This window comes from Scyliorhinus torazame, chromosome 3 (genome assembly GCF_047496885.1).
Source record: "Scyliorhinus torazame isolate Kashiwa2021f chromosome 3, sScyTor2.1, whole genome shotgun sequence".
NCBI lineage: Eukaryota > Metazoa > Chordata > Chondrichthyes > Carcharhiniformes > Scyliorhinidae > Scyliorhinus > Scyliorhinus torazame.
In genome coordinates this window covers 115244749-115261133 of record NC_092709.1, presented here as the reverse complement: position 1 = coordinate 115261133, position 16385 = coordinate 115244749, and the positions used below count along the sequence as shown (strand labels likewise).

The following is a 16385-nucleotide window of genomic DNA, read 5'->3' as shown; positions in this document are numbered from 1 at the left end:
CCCCACCCCCCCCCCCCCCCCCCACGTATCGCTTATACCCATAACAGGGACAACTTCAGCTGCTGCCTGTCCATCTAATCAGACACCCCACGGTGGCACAGTAGCACAGTGGTTAGCACTGTTGCTTCACAGCTCCAGGGTCCCAGGTTCGATTCCCAGCTTAGGTCACTGTCTGTGGGGAGTCTGCACGTTCTCCCCGTGTCTGCGTGGATTTCCTCGGGTGCTCCGGTTTCCCTCCACATGTCCTGAAAGATGTGCTGTTAGGTGAATTGGACATTCTGAATTCTCCCTCTGTGTACCCAAACTGCAGGAATGTGGCAACTGGGGTGTTTCACAGTAACTTCATTGCAGTGTTAATGTAAGCCTACTTGTGACAATAAAGATTATTATTATTATTAGGACAGAGCCCCATCCGCAGTAATCAGGTGAAAGTCACCTTCACCCCCACAGTCCGTGCTGGCCTCAGGCTGCACAGCTGAAGACAATCGCTAATAGGGAATTGGCAATGTCAGTAAAATGAGTACTTCACAGCACCCACATTCCTGTGGGAATATATGCCATGCGACAGGCGAGAATTACTATCTAGCATCCCGATCAGACTGTGAGGCCTGGACATTTTGCCTGAACACTGGAGGCTTCAGAACCGCAGGGGCAGCAGCCAATAACCAAACACTCTGAGCTGGCCGCAGCACTGGGTTCCCCCCGCGACCTGAGGGCGTGTGTGTGGATCGGGGTAAGAGTGGGTCAGTACCTCCCTCCGGTCCCAGTATTGTTCCCGACAGGCGCCTGGGGTCCAGGGTCTGGGGTTTGGTGCCCAGGGGCCCATGCTGTGGCTGGGGGTGCATGTGCAGGGCAGAGCTCCCAGAACAACTGGCACATTTGATGGCACCCTGCGAGGTGACAGGGAATGTAAGGGTGGGGAGGCTTGGGGGATTTGACAGTCCGGGGTGGAAGCCACAACTGATTGTCGGTCTCTCACCCTTTCCAATTCCTGATAGATATCACATGATGGATGATATTGTAGACCCCCACAGCAGTTGCCCTCGTGGCATTGGTAGCCGTCCAGGCAGCCAAACGCCAGAGAAGGCGGTGGCAGTAGTATCCAAAGTGGCTCGAGGTGGCAGCCCATGTGCAGGGACCCTGCCCCACACCCTGAGGACCCAGCTGCCCATCAGGCCAGGGAGGGACCCAGAGCGGGAGGCCGGCGATGGCCCAAGGTGTATTGGCATCTCTGGTTGTTCGAAGAGATGTCGGACGGCATATGCTGCAGGAGGCTCCGTCTCAACAAGACGACGGCGCGGCACCTGTGCCATGTCATTGTGAACTTGACACCATGTGGAGGAGGAGGATACCCATTTCCGTGCTCATCAAGGTCGCCGCAGCCCTGAACTTTAACGCCTCGTGTTTATTCCTGGGATCGAGCGGGGACTTGTGTGGCATATTCCAACCAACAGCATACAAATCCATCCGTTAAGTCACGGATGCCCTGTTTGCCCGGGGAGCAGGATTCTCCACCATTGTGGGGTTGTCCCAGTTCCAGGGGGTAATAAATGGCAAGTGCACACTGGGCGGTCCGGGTGTGCCGTTCATTAACAGGACGGGGTTCCACTCCCTGAATGCACAACTTGTGTGCGACCACCAGCTGAAGATCATGCACCTCTGGCATGCTTCCCAGGAAGTGTGCATGACAGCCACATCCTGGGGCAGTCGGAGATTCCCGGCATGTTCGACGCCCAAGAGCCCATCCCCTGGGGATGGGCTCTTGGGCAATAAGGCGAACCCTCTTAGGACCTGGCTGATGACACCAGTACAGAGGCCAGAGATCAATGCAGAGACCGGTATAAAGAGGCCCATGTGGTCACCCGGGCTGTCATTGAGCGGTGCATTGGACCGTTTACGATGCAGTTCCCCCAGAGGGTTGCCTGCTCTGTGGTGGTCTGCTGTGCCCTCCACAACCTAGCACAGCAGCAGGGCCACAGGCAGAGGTGGAGGAGGAAGAATATGCGGCCTCGTCAGAGGAGGAGGACAAGGGGGAACCGGACTAGGAGGGGCTGGAGGATGAGCTCAGGGAGGACCCGTGGGTGTAGCTGGAGGATGGAGGTCAGGCAGAGGCAGCAAGGGTCCAGCATGCCCAGAAGGTCAGGGAGGCACTCATCCTTGTCTGCTTCTCATAGGCCGAGGCCTTGTCCATCATCTCACCCCCTCTGTGCAGCCCAGCCGTTCCTCCCCCAACCAGTCCCTCCCTCCCCCTGCCACTCATAAACCCATTCCGTCCCCCACACACTTAATGATAATAATCTTTTAATGTCACAAGTTGGCTTCAATGAAGTTACTGTGAAAAGCCCCTAGTCGCCACATTCTGGCACCTGTTCGGGTACACAGAGGGAGATTTCAGAGTTCTCACAGCCGGTACGGGAATTGAACCCACGCTGCTGGCCTTGTTCTGCATTACAAGCCAGCTGTCGAGGCCACTGAGCTAAACCAGCCCTAATCCCCTTCCGTCTCCACACACCCATCCCCCTCCTCCCCAAACACCCTGTTCCACCCTTCCAGGGTCTGTGCTCCAGGGTGATGGGCCAGCATCCCGGTACTGTCAGCGGATCTATATCTAGGGCAGGAGGGTGATGATAACCCATTGTGAGCTGAGCTCTGATGCTCCTCAGTCTATGCCATAGTCTGACTCCTATCTGTCTTCTGAGAGCGTGCTCACACCCATCACCTGTGCATAGTATGCCTTGGAGAGGAGGAGCCTGCTCTGTCATTGGTTAGGATCATGGCAAATCTGATTGTGGCCTCAACTCCACTTTCTTGCCGACACCCTTTTTGAATAAGGATGTTACATTGACAGTTTTCCAATCCTCAGGGGCTTTTCCAGAATTTAAGTGTTCCGGAAGATTACTACCAGTGCATCCACTATCTCTATAGCAACTTCCTTTAATATCCTAGGATATAACCCATCAGGTCCAGGGAACCTCTTAGAATCATTGAATTTACAGTGCAGAATGAGGCCATTCAGCCCATCGAGTCTGCACCGGCCCATGGAAAGAGCACCTTACCTAAGCCCTCACTTCCACCCTATCCCCGTAACTCTGCAACCCCACTCAACATTTTAGGACACCAAGGGCAATTTATCATGGCCAATCCACCTAACCTGCACTTCTTTGGACTGCGGGAGAAACCGGAGCACCCGGAGGAAACCCACGCAGACACTGGGCAAACGTGCAGACTACGCACAGTGACCCAAGCTGGGAATTGAACCTGGGGCCCTGGAGCTACGGAGCAACAGTGCTAACCACTGTGCTATCGTGCCGTCCTTTAGCGTCAATGGCCTTTAGCCCCATTAGTTTCCCTCGTACTTTTTTTCAGGTGAGTCATTGTATTTATTTCCCCACCCCCCCCACTGCCCTTTGCCCCTTGATTATTCAGTATTTTTGGAATGCTCTTTGTTTCTTCTACCATGGAGACTTACGCAAAGTATTTATTTAACTCCTCTGGCATTTCCTGCTTTCCCTTATTATTTCCGCAGTAAAGGGGTAAATGTTCACTTCGGCATCTCCTTTTTTATATATTTAAAGAAGCCCTTACTGTCTGTTTGAATATTACTTGCTATCTTACACTCTAATTTATCTTCTCCATCTTTATTATTTTTTGGTCACCCTTCGTTGCTTTTTAAAACTTTCCCAATCCTCTGGATTACCACAAATCATTACCACATTGTATGTTTTTTCTTTCAGTTTAAGACTATCCTTAACTTCCCTGGTTTACCATGATTGATTTATTCCCTTCCTGGAATTCTTCTTCCTCACTGGAACATCTTTGTTGTGTATCTATTTTCATAAACGTCTGCCATTGCTGATCAACCGCCTATTCTGCTAAACTCCTTTCCGAGTCCATCCCAGCCAACTCTGCCCTCATTGCTTTGTAATTACTCTTATTTCTCACTTTCAAATCAAATGCTAAATTCTACCATGTTATGGTCACTGTTTGCTATGGGAACTTTTACTCAGATTGTTTTTTTAAACCTGCCTCATTCCACATTACCATATCCAAAATAGCTTGATCCCTGTTTGAATCCACAACTGTTCTAGGAAACCATCCCAAATTTACTCTATGAATTCTTCCTCATGGCTACCTCTGGCAATTTAATTTTCCAATCCACATGAAGAGAAAAGTTACCTATGATTAAAGTACTGCTTTTTTTTACATGCCCTCATTAGCTCCTGATTTACTCTCTGCCCAAACGCAAGTGCCCACAGTGGGGAGTGCCAAGAGCTGGGAGGAAATGGAGAGAGTTGGGGGAACATGGGGAGAGCTGGGGATACATGGGGACTGCTGAGGGAATGCGGGAGAGCCAGGGGAATGAATAGAGAACTGGGGAACATGGGGAGAACCAGGAGAATTTGTGGGGAGTTGGGAAAAGTGGTGTGAATTGGAGGAATGTGGGGAGAGTTGGGGAAAGTGGGGAGAACCAAGGGCAAGTAGCCAGAACCAGGAGAAAGCATGGGAAGCTGGAAGAAGGCATGGCGAGTATTTCACTATTTCCACATACTCACAGTTGCTGGTGTTCGCTGCTTCTCCAATCACAGCCTGTATCATAACCATGTTTGCTGCTGATAGTGAGCCTATCAGCAGCAAATGTGAGAGAGAAACCAGCTCTCATTGGAGGAGTAGACCCCTGCAGAAATTGCCAAGCTCACTGAGTTTACTCACATTTTCAACTGTGGGTAATAATCGCCTTACCCCCATTTTGAACTGTGGCCTGTGAGCTGCAGGTTGGACAAACCTGACCTAAGGGTGCACACAAACTGACGCAGCATTATCTTGTTACTGACCTTAATATTCATGAGTCGAAAATCTCTGAAAGATATTTATTTTTAGGAGGGGGTCCATGAGATTTGGTATTTCGTAAGAGGGTTATTAAAGTTTGGAAACTACTGCTTTTAGGAAAACAAATGTAGTTTTAAGGAATTTATATATGTATCGGTAAACATTAGAAATAAGATATAGTCTTAAGTGGGTTTAATTTTATGTTTCTGTGCCTGCAAAAGGTAAAAAAATATAGTGAAACTTATGCTGGACAAAGGTGTTTGTATGTGTTGGGTTGGTTAAGTTCCAACTTTGTTTCTATTGCGCTTAGAGATGGCTACGAGCGTGAAGAATAAATAAAAGGCATAAGCATGTAAAGATTGGTTAGCAACTGATGACCATAGTAAGGATAAAAAAAGCTTTTAAGTTTTAGTTTTAGCTGAATTTGTGGGAAGTTGGAGACACGTTCCCGTAGAGTGAACATCTCTCAACTCTGCCAAGACTGGTGCTGCAAAGAGGCAGGCTTCCTAAAATACAAGTTACAGTCCAGATAACCAGGGAATTGGGACAGAAAGAATGGTTAAGATGGTGAGAGTTAAGGGAACAGAGAGAAAGGTATTATTCAGAATAATTCAAGGAAGAGTAAACAAGGTGAAATGAGTTAAAGAAACAATCACAATAACTAGATTTAAATCAGGACGGCAAACTTCAGAGGTAGATGAAACCATAAGACATAGGAGCAGAATTAGGCCAATTGACCCATAAGTCTGCTCTGCCATTCAACCATGGCTGATATTTTTTTCATCCCCATTTTCTTGTCTTCTACCCGTGACCCCTGATCCCTTTATTAATCAAGAACCTATCTATCTCTGTTTTAAGGACACTCAGTGATTTGGCCTCCACAGCCTTCTGTGGCTATGGCGGGATCCACTGATCATGTGACCGGTTCAGATAGTTACCGGGTGACTCACACTTCTCAAGTGAGTAAGAGAAAATAGTGGTGGTGTAGGGAGAGTAACTCCAGTTGCACATCAAGGGACATGACTGCCCGCCTCCATAGGCAATTGTGCAGGAGCGTGTGAACCCCGGGCAATAGGGAATTTTCATGGGGCCCTGGAAGCAAGATGCCGGGTATTGTGGACCAGGGAGCCGAAGTGTTAAGACCTGTTTAATTGTTTCATTTGCCTGTCACTTAGCTGCCTTTGCCTTTCATAAATAACCCCTTTGTTAACTACTGGAAGCCTTTAGTGTATGTATCAAGCCACCACAGCTGCTAACTTCTTAATTTGATTTGGTTGAAATTGGGGCCTGGAGGTTTTGGAAAAAAATCTGTTCTTAATAGCGTTGCTTCATTAGTGCATGAATCCTTCAACAGTACCTCAGACAATAAATTTGAGATATCTCTAACTTAACGGGGACAAAGATTTCAACTATATATGGGTCTCCAGGGTATTTATCCATGCAGCCTAAAAAAGCGAAAGATCAGGGGCGGGATTCTCCGACCCCCCGCCAGGTCGGAGAACCGCTGGGGGCTGGCGTGAATCCCGCCCCCGCCGGTTGACGGATTCTCCGGCACCGGATATTCGGCGGGGGCGGGAATCGCGCCGCGCCGGTCAGCGAGCCCCACCCGGCGATTCTCCGGCCCGCGATGGGCCGAAGTCCCGCTGCTGGAATGCCTGTCCCGCCGGCGAGAATCAAACCACCTCTCTTACCGGCGGGACTAGGCGGCGCGGGCGGGCTCCGGGGGTCCTGGGGGGGGCGCAGGTTGATCTGGCCCCGGGGGGTGCCCCCACGGTGGCCTGGCCCGTGATCGGGGCCCACCTATCCGCAGGCGGGCCTGTGCCGTGGGGGCACTCTTTTCCCTCCGCCTCGGCCACAGCCTTCACCATGGCCCACGCGTAGGAGTCACCACCCTGTGCATGCGCAGGGATGACGTCAGCATCTGCTGATGCTCCCGCGCATGCGTGGATTTCCGCCGGGCGGCGAAGTCCTTTCGGTCCTGGCTGGCGTGGCGCCAAAGGCCTTTCCCGCCGGTCGGCGGCGCGCCAACCACTCCGGCGCGAGCCTAGCCCCTCAAGGTTCCGGCCACTCCATCCCGCCGGGACCCCCCGCCCCGCCGGGTAGGGGAGAATCCCGGCCCAGGTGTAAAATAAGGAATCTGTGTATGTTTAGAAAGGAAAACACTGCATTAAAATAGTGATGCCATACCCCCAGACACCAGCAACAACAGCAGCTTTCATTCAGCACCTACCTTGACAACAGGTGGCCATGCAGTCGGGAGCCAGTCCCTTGATGTGCTACTGGAGTTACTGGACGGGATTCTCCGCAGCCCCGCGCCAGAATTGCGGCTCGGACCCGCGGGCGTGCGGCATCTCGGGGGGGGGGGGTCTACATTGTCAATGTTCGTCCGCGTGGCCGCTGCAGGCAGTCGTCGTGCGCATGTGCAGACTCCCGACCGGAAGTGCATGGGCCCATATCCGCAGCCAGAGCTGTGAGACGCACTCTGGGGCCCTGCCAGCCCCTGCAGGTAAGTGAATCGCTCTTGACTTTTTTAAGGAAAGTCAAGAGTGAAACGTCAATGGGGACATGGGCCCATTTTTGGAGAATCCAGCCCACTGTTTCTGCACCACCACCATTTTCTCTTACTCACTTGAGAAGTGTAACTCACCAGGTGAATATCTGAGCTGGTGCTTGGTAAGCATGGGTCATGTGAGGTTGCACCCTCAAAGGATTTGTTGTCCAGGGGACCATTCAAACAACCATTCACTTTGGCAGGTCCAAAAGATCCTGCTGGCGAGAGAGGCCAGGAAATGCCAGGCAGTGAATTATCAGCACCCCTACCCACCCCCACCTAGTGCTATTTCCTCCCTCGAGCCTCTGTTATATTGGTTTTAGAAATGATTTTCATCCTTATCATGATAGCAAATAAGTAATGTCGCAAATGATTGAAAGAGGTAACACTTCACTAGCACACATGACACCCACAGGATTTGCATTAAGGTAATCCACATTTGAATATGTGGCATTATCCCTCGCAATGCTAGGATTATATTTATTGCTTTTCTGTTAATAAAATATTTCTAAATGCCAGACTTACACTAGTGTGAATCAACAACATGATGGAAGCTAATTGCACAATTTATCACTGAGACATGTTAAAATAAAAACATTTTCCCTAGCTACTTCTGTTTCTATATTTACACATTTGTGAAGGTGTTTTATATTCATTATCTACATCAATGTGAATGCGTCTGAAAGAGACTTGTTGTGCTGTGATGCTAAAAGATGCATTTATTGAATGTGTGGTGTCGAACTCAGCACTGTGAGATCAACACTCGATTGGATTTGTCACGTGTGCCGAGGTACAGTGAAAAGTATTTTCTGCGAGCAGCTCAAAAGATCACTTGGTACATGAAAAGAAAAGAAAAAGAAAATACATAATAGGGCAACACAAGATCCACAATGTAAATACATAGACACCGACATTGGGTGAAGCATGCAGGAGTGTAGTATTAATTAGGGTCTTTTAAGAGTCTGGTAACAGTGGGGAAGAAGCTGTTTTTGAGTCTGTTCATTCATGTTCTCAGACTTTTGTATCTCCTGCCTGATAGAAGAAGTTGGAAGAGTGAGTAAGCTGGGTGGGAGGGGACTTTGATTATGCTGCCCGCTTTCCCAAGGCAGCGGGAGGTGTAGATAGAGTCAGTGGATGGGAGGTCTTAATTCAAACAAAATATGAGGCGTATTGCCCACACCACAGTAGGCTTTGGAAAATATGGTTTATTCCCATCAATCTCTAAATTACCACTTGAGCGCATTCTGGTCAAATATAAGGGGCGCGATTCTCTGCTCCCGTGCCGTTTCAGAGAATCGCCTGGGTCGCCAAATTATCCCGCGACGCCGGTCCAACCCCCTCCCGAGATTCAAGGAAGCGGCCAGCTCGGCACAATCGCGTTTTGCGCGGCGCGGTCCAGTGAATCGCCCGAGACAGCCAAAATGGCGATTCACCGGTACCCCCGCGATTCTCAGTGCCGGATGGGCCGAGCGGCCTGCCCAAAACGGCGGGTTCCCCCCCCGGCGCCGTCCACACCTGGTCGCTGCCGGCGGGAACAGCGCGCGAACGCTGGGAGGTCGGCCTGCCGGGGGGGGGGGGGGATCCTGCACCGGGGGGGGGGGCCTCAAACGGGATCTGGCCCGCGATCGGTGCCCACCGATCGTTGGGCCAGCCTCTCTGAAGGAGGACCTCCTTTCTTCCGCAGCCCCGCAAGATCCGTTGGAGATCTTCTTGCGGGGCGGACTCGGGGAAGACGCAACCCCACATGCGTGGGTGACGCCAGTTATGCGGCGCCGGCCGTGTCATGTATGCGGCGCTGCCTTTACGCGGCGCCAAGGCCTGGCGTGCGTAAATGATGCGGCGCCGCTCTTAGCTCATTTTCGGGCCCTGAATCGGTCGGGATAGGGGCCGTTTTGCGCCGTCGTGAACCTCGATGGCGTTCACAACGGCGCGATCACTCTGTCTCCATTTCAGAGAATCGCGCCCAAGGTTTGTGAGTAACATTGCCCATTGGTTTCCACATCATTATGGTGTTTTCAGTTAGCAGTAAAGAGGCAGTATGCTGCTGAAAACGAAGGAAGTTTGTCCATGCAAATTTTTATTGTTTTTGTTATTTTCAGTACAGAAGAAGGCCATTCGGTCTGCACCAGCTCCCAAAAGAGCTACACAGCTTGTCCCAATCTCCAATCCTATCTCTGTCACCGTCTAAATTAATCTCTTTCAAAGATGTATCCAGCTTTAGTTTGAAACTTCCTCTGGAATCCACCTCCACCACTCTCCCAGGCGACGCATTCCAAATCCCAACAACTGAGTAAAAACGTTCCTCCTCATCTTACTCCTAGCTCTCTTGCTGACCATCTTGAAATTGTGACACCTAGTCACTGACATACCAACCAGTGGAAACAGAATATCTTCTTTACCGTCAAAATTGTTCATAGTTTTGAACACCTCAATAAGGTCACCTCTTAATCTTCTCTACTCCAAGGAGAACAATCCCAATCTATTTAATCTTTCCTTGTAACTAAAATTCTCCATTCCTGGTATGCTGGATTCTAATAACTCTCCTCTGCACTCTCTCCAGGGCTTTAACATCCTTTCTTAAATAAGGTGCCCAGAACTGAGGTGTTCAAATGTGGCCTGACCAATGATTTGTAGAGGTGTTGCATCACTTCCTTGCTTTTATGCTCTATGCCTTGATTTATAATCTCAAGGGTCCTATAAGCCCTCTTAATAACTATTTCAACTTGCCTGGCCATCTTCAGAGGATTATAGAATTGACCCCTGAGGTCCCTCTACCCCTGTAATCTCCTCATAGTTGTAACATTGAGCCTATATCGTCTCCATGTTATATATATATATATATTTATATATCTGGAACATACCTCTTCATTCACCGGAGGAAGGAGCAGCGCTCCGAAAGCTAGTGACATCGAAACAAACCTGTTGGACTTTAACCTGGTGTTGTAGACTTCTTACTGAAAACATAAGGCACTACAGTGGAATGAGGCAGGAGGGTGTAATTACAGGGTAACAAGTTAATTGTGGCAGACTTTTATTGATCATTAAAAGGATGAGAACGTATTTGGCAAAGTCAGCATTTATATTAGATAATATAGGTTATACGACAACGCAGAAACTGGATAATTGGCCCAACCAGTCCATACCAGTGTTTATGCAGCACTTGGGCCCATTTCCATCTTTTCTCACTAAATCTACCATCATAACCAGCTGTTCCCTTCTTCCTCAAATGCTTGTCTAGCTCCCCTTAAATGCAGCTGTACAATTTACTTCAAACACTGCCTGTGGTAATGAGTTCCACATCCTACTTGATTATTGGTGACTCTCTTACATTGATGGCCTCGAGCTCTTCTGTTCAAGAGGAAACAGTGTCCACTCTATCGAAACATTTCATAAACTGTGTAGCGCACAAAGACTCACGAGAGACGAATAGAGATGAAGTCGATGAGGCTTTATTAAGCGTGACTTGTTCCCCGCAGTTCAGTAGCTGTTTGTCGCGACGGGGGTCCACGGAGCCCAAGGGGCTGCCGCGCGGTCGGGGCCGTAGGCGCGGGCGTTTCGCGCAGCCACATCTAGTGAGGCTGCAAGGGCCGTGCCTCTGAGAGTCCTAGCGACTCTTTTTCTAAAAATCTTTGGCGGATTTGGGAAGAGTTCATACCAGCCACAAAAGCATCACGCATCAACATGTCCGTGTGTTCCATCGCATTTACCGACGGGCAGCTGCAGGCCCGTCCCAAAATTAGTAGCGCGGCGTAGAAATCATCTATCGATTCTCCGGGACTTTGCCGTCTCGTTGCGAGTTGGTAGCGTGCGTAGATCTGGTTCACTGGGCGAACATAGATGCTTTTTAGTGCTGCGAACGCCGTCTGGAAATCCTCTGCGTCTTGTATGAGAGGGAAAATTTCCGGGCTTACCCTCGAGTGCAGGACCTGTAGTTTCTGGTCTTCTGTGACCCGGCCGGGGGCCGTTCTGAGGTAGGCCTCGAAACAAGTCTGCCAGTGTTTGAAAACTGCTGCTGAGTTCACTGCGTTGGGGCTGATCCTCAGGCATTCCGGGATGATCCTGAGCTCCATAGTTCTTTTAAGCACGCTTAATAAATTGTAGCGCACAAAGACTCACGAGAGACGAATAGAGATGAAGTCGGTGAGGCTTTATTAAGCGTGACTTGTTCCCCGCAGTTCAGTTGCTGACTGGCCTGCGGGGGAGAAATCCAGGTTCTTATACTCCGCCTTCAGGGCGGAGCTAGAGGTCAACAGCCAACCAGGACCCGGGATCTGTCAGCCAATGACATCACGGCTTCACAGTCCCACATGACCCCTAATGCATACTTCCACAAACTGAAAAAGCTCAATTGCAGGCTTGATAAGATTGAATGGAAGAATTTGCATAGAGCTGCTCCTCCAAACACAGGCAACTTCTTTCCCATGTTTTCTGCCTGATGGCTAGTGCAGCTAGCACTAGCAGTAAATGTGGGAGAAAAACAACCTGTGATTAGAAGATCAGAAAAACACCTGTGGCAGTGAGTTTGGGATCCACAGTGAGCTGAGGAGCATGGACCAGGGAGTTCAGGCCTGGGGAACAGAGGGCTGGGAGCCCAGAAGTGGGGCTTGGGCAACCAAGGGCTGGGTAGTCACAAACAGGCTCCATGGAACTAAGAGCTAGAGCACAAGGCTCGGAAAGTGGAGATATGGAAGCATAAAGCCCAGGGAGTAGATGTACCAGGGAACACAGGCACTGGGAAGTGGGGCCTGGCATCAAGAGCAGTGCCTGCTGGTGGGCTGGAGTAGGGTACACTGGTGCGCCTGAGTAGGGCTCGCTAGCGGGCTGGAGTGGGGACTGCTGGCAGGCACGAGTGGGGACTGCTGGTGGGCTGGGGTGGGACTGCTGGTGGGCTGGGGTGGGACTGCTGGCAGACTGGGGTGGGGGCTGCTGGTGGGCTGGGGTGGTGGCTGCTGGTGGGCTGGGGTGGGGGCTGCTGGCAGACTGGGGTGGGGGCTGCTGGCGGGCTGGTGTGGGGGCTGCTGGTGGGCTGGGGTGGGGGCTGCTGGCAGACTGGGGTGGGGGCTGCTGGCGGGCTGGGGTGGGGGCTGCTGGCAGACTGGGGTGGGGGCTGCTGGCGGGCTGGGGTGGGGGCTGCTGGCGGACTGGGGCGGGGACTGCCGGCGGACTGGGATGGGGGCTGCCGACGGACTGGGGCGGGGACTGCTGACGGACTGGGTGGGGGCTGCTGGCGGACTGGGGTGGGGGCTGCTGGCAGACTGGGGTGGGGGCTGCTGGCGGGCTGGGGTGGGGGCTGCTGGCGGGCTGGGGTGGGGGCTGCTGGCGGGCTGGGGTGGGGGCTGCTGGCGGGCTGGGGTGGGGGCTGCTGGCAGACTGGGGTGGGGGCTGCTGGCAGACTGGGGTGGGGGCTGCTGGCGGATTGGGGTGGGGGCTGCTGGCAGACTGGGGTGGGGGCTGCTGGCAGACTGGGGTGGGGGCTGCTGGCAGACTGGGGTGGGGGCTGCTGGCAGACTGGGGTGGGGGCTGCTGGCGGATTGGGGTGGGGGCTGCTGGCGGGCTGGGGTGGGGGCTGCTGGCAGACTGGGGTGGGGGCTGCTGGCAGACTGGGGTGGGGGCTGCTGGCAGACTGGGGTGGGGGCTGCTGGCGGATTGGGGTGGGGGCTGCTGGCGGGCTGTGGTGGGGGCTGCTGGCAGACTGGGGTGGGGGCTGCTGGCAGACTGGGGTGGGGGCTGCTGGCAGACTGGGGTGGGGGCTGCTGGCGGATTGGGGTGGGGGCTGCTGGCGGGCTGGGGTGGGGGCTGCTGGCGGGCTGGGGTGGGGGCTGCTGGCGGGCTGGGGTGGGGGCTGCTGACGGACTGGGGTGGGGACTGCTGGCTGACTGGGGTGGGGACTGCTGGCAGACTGGGGTGGGGGCTGCTGGCGGGCTGGGGTGGGGGCTGCTGACGGACTGGGTGGGGGCTGTTGACGGACTGGGGCGGGGCTGCTGACGGACTGGGGCGGGGACTGCTGACGGACTGGGTGGGGGCTGCTGGCGGACTGGGGTGGGGGCTGCTGGCGGACTGGGGTGGGGGCTGCTGGCGGACTGGGGTGGGGGCTGCTGGCGGACTGGGGCGGGGCTGCTGGCGGACTGGGGCGGGGGCTGCTGGAGGGCTGGGGCGGGGGCAGCTGACGGACTGGGTGGGGGCTGCTGGCGGACTGGGGCGGGAGCTGCTGGCAGACTGGGGTGGGGGCTGCTGACGGACTGGGGCGGGGGCTGCTGGCGGACTGGGGTGGGGGCTGCTGGCGGACTGTGGTGGGGACTGCTGGCTGACTGGGGCGGGGCTGCTGATGGACTGGGGCGGGGGCTGGTGGCGGACTGGGGTGGGGACTGCTGGAGGGCTGGGGCGGGGCTGCTGATGGACTGGGGCGGGGGCTGGTGGCGGACTGGGGCGGGGGCTGCTGGAGGGCTGGGGCGGGGGCTGCTGGCGGACTGGTGCGGGGCTGCTGATGGACTGGGGTGGGGGCTGCTGGCGGACTGGGGCGGGGGGCTGCTGGGGGACTGGGGTGGGGCTGCTGATGGACTGGGGTGGGGGCTGCTGGCGGACTGGGGCGGGGGCTGCTGGAGGGCTGGGGTGTGGACTGCTGGCGGACTGGTCGGGGGCTGCTGGCGGGCTGGGGCGGGGGCTGCTGGCGGGCTGGGGCGGGGGCTGCTGATGGACTGGGGCGGGGGCTGCTGGCGGACTGGGGCGGGGGCTGCTGGCGGACTGGGGCGGGGGCTGCTGGCGGACTGGGGCGGGGGCTGCTGGCGGACTGGGGCGGGGGCTGCTGGCGGACTGGGGCGGGGGCTGCTGGAAGACTGGGGTGGGGACTGCCGGCGGACTGGGGCGGGGGCTGCTGGAGGGCTGGGGTGAGGACTGCTGGCAGACTGGGGCGGGGCTGCTGGCGGACTGGGGCGGGGGCTGCTGGCAGACTGGGGTGGGGAATGCTGGCGGACTGGGGCGGGGGCTGCTGGAGGGCTGGGGTGGGGGCTGCTGATGGACTGGGGCGGGGACTGCTGGCGGACTGGGGCGGGAGCTGCTGGCGGACTGGGGCGGGGGCTGCTGGAGGGCTGGGGCTGCTGGTGAACTGGGGCGGGGGCTGCTGGCGGACTGGGCCGGGGGGCTGCTGGCGGACTGGGGTGGGGCTGCTGATGGACTGGGGTGGGGGCTGCTGGCGGACTGGGGCGGGGGCTGCTGATGGACTGGGGCGGGGGCTGCTGGCGGACTGGGGCGGGGGCTGCTGGCGGACTGGGGCGGGGGCTGCTGGAAGACTGGGGTGGGGACTGCCGGCGGACTGGGGCGGGGGCTGCTGGCGGACTGGGGCGGGGGCTCCTGACGGACTGGGGCGGGGACTGCTGGTGAACTGGGGCGGGGGCTGCTGGCGGACTGGGGTGGGGGCTGCTGGCGGACTGGGGCGGGGGCTGCTGACGGACTGGGGCGGGGGCTGCTGGTGAACTGGGGCGGGGGCTGCTGGCGGACTGGGGTGGTGGCTGCTGGCGGACTGGGGCGGGGGCTGCTGACGGACTGGGGCGGGGGCTGCTGGCGAACTGGGGCGGGGGCTGCTGACGGACTGGGGTGGGGGCTGCTGGCGGACTGGGGCGGGGGCTGCTGACGGACTGGGGCGGGGCTGCTGGCGGACTGGGGCGGGGGCTGCTGGCAGACTGGGGTGGGGAATGCTGGCGGACTGGGGCGGGGGCTGCTGGAGGGCTGGGGTGGGGGCTGCTGATGGACTGGGGCGGGGACTGCTGGCGGACTGGGGCGGGAGCTGCTGGCGGACTGGGGCGGGGGCTGCTGGAGGGCTGGGGCTGCTGGTGAACTGGGGCGGGGGCTGCTGGCGGACTGGGCCGGGGGGCTGCTGGCGGACTGGGGTGGGGCTGCTGATGGACTGGGGTGGGGGCTGCTGGCGGACTGGGGCGGGGGCTGCTGGAGGGCTGGGGCGGGGGCTGCTGGCGGGCTGGGGCGGGGGCTGCTGATGGACTGGGGCGGGGGCTGCTGGCGGACTGGGGCGGGGGCTGCTGGCGGACTGGGGCGGGGGCTGCTGGAAGACTGGGGTGGGGACTGCCGGCGGACTGGGGCGGGGGCTGCTGGCGGACTGGGGCGGGGGCTCCTGACGGACTGGGGCGGGGACTGCTGGTGAACTGGGGCGGGGGCTGCTGGCGGACTGGGGTGGGGGCTGCTGGCGGACTGGGGCGGGGGCTGCTGACGGACTGGGGCGGGGGCTGCTGGTGAACTGGGGCGGGGGCTGCTGGCGGACTGGGGTGGTGGCTGCTGGCGGACTGGGGCGGGGGCTGCTGACGGACTGGGGCGGGGGCTGCTGGCGAACTGGGGCGGGGGCTGCTGACGGACTGGGGTGGGGGCTGCTGGCGGACTGGGGCGGGGGCTGCTGACGGACTGGGGCGGGGGCTGCTGGAGGGCTGGGGCGGGGGCTGCTGGCGAACTGGGGCGGGGGCTGCTGGAGGGCTGGGGTGGGGGCTGCTGGCGGACTGGGGTGGGGGCTGCTGGCGGTCTGGGGTGGGGGCTGCTGGAGGGCTGAGGTGGGGACGGCCGGCGGGCTGGGGACTGCTGGGGAGCTGGGGTGGGGGCTGCTGATGGACTGGGGTGGGGACTGCTGGCGAACTGTGGTGGGGGCTGCTGATGGACTGGGGTGGGGGCTGCTGGCAGACTGGGGCGGGGGCTGCTGGCGGGCTGGGGTGGGGACTGCTGGCAAACTGGGGTGGGGGCTGCTGGAGGGCTGGGGTGGGGACTGCCGGCGGACTGGGGTGGGGGCTGCTGATGGACTGGGGCGGGGGCTGCTGATGGACTGGGGCGGGGGCTGCTGGCGGACTGGTGCGGGGGCTGCTGGCGGGCTGGGGTGGGGACTGCTGGCAAACTGGGGTGGGGGCTGCTGGAGGGCTGGGGCGGGGGCTGCTGGCGGACTGGGGCGGGGGCTGCTGGCGGACTGGTGCGGGGGCTGCTGGCAGACTGGGGTGGGGAATGCTGGCGGACTGGGGCG

General features: G+C 57.0%; 1 protein-coding gene across 1 annotated transcript in view; it reads right to left on the bottom strand.

Moving 5' to 3' along the window:
* Positions 1-16385, bottom strand: part of LOC140408653 (E3 ubiquitin-protein ligase MARCHF1-like) — a 1031995-nt gene that overhangs the window by 731286 nt on the left and 284324 nt on the right. The window lies entirely within an intron of this gene.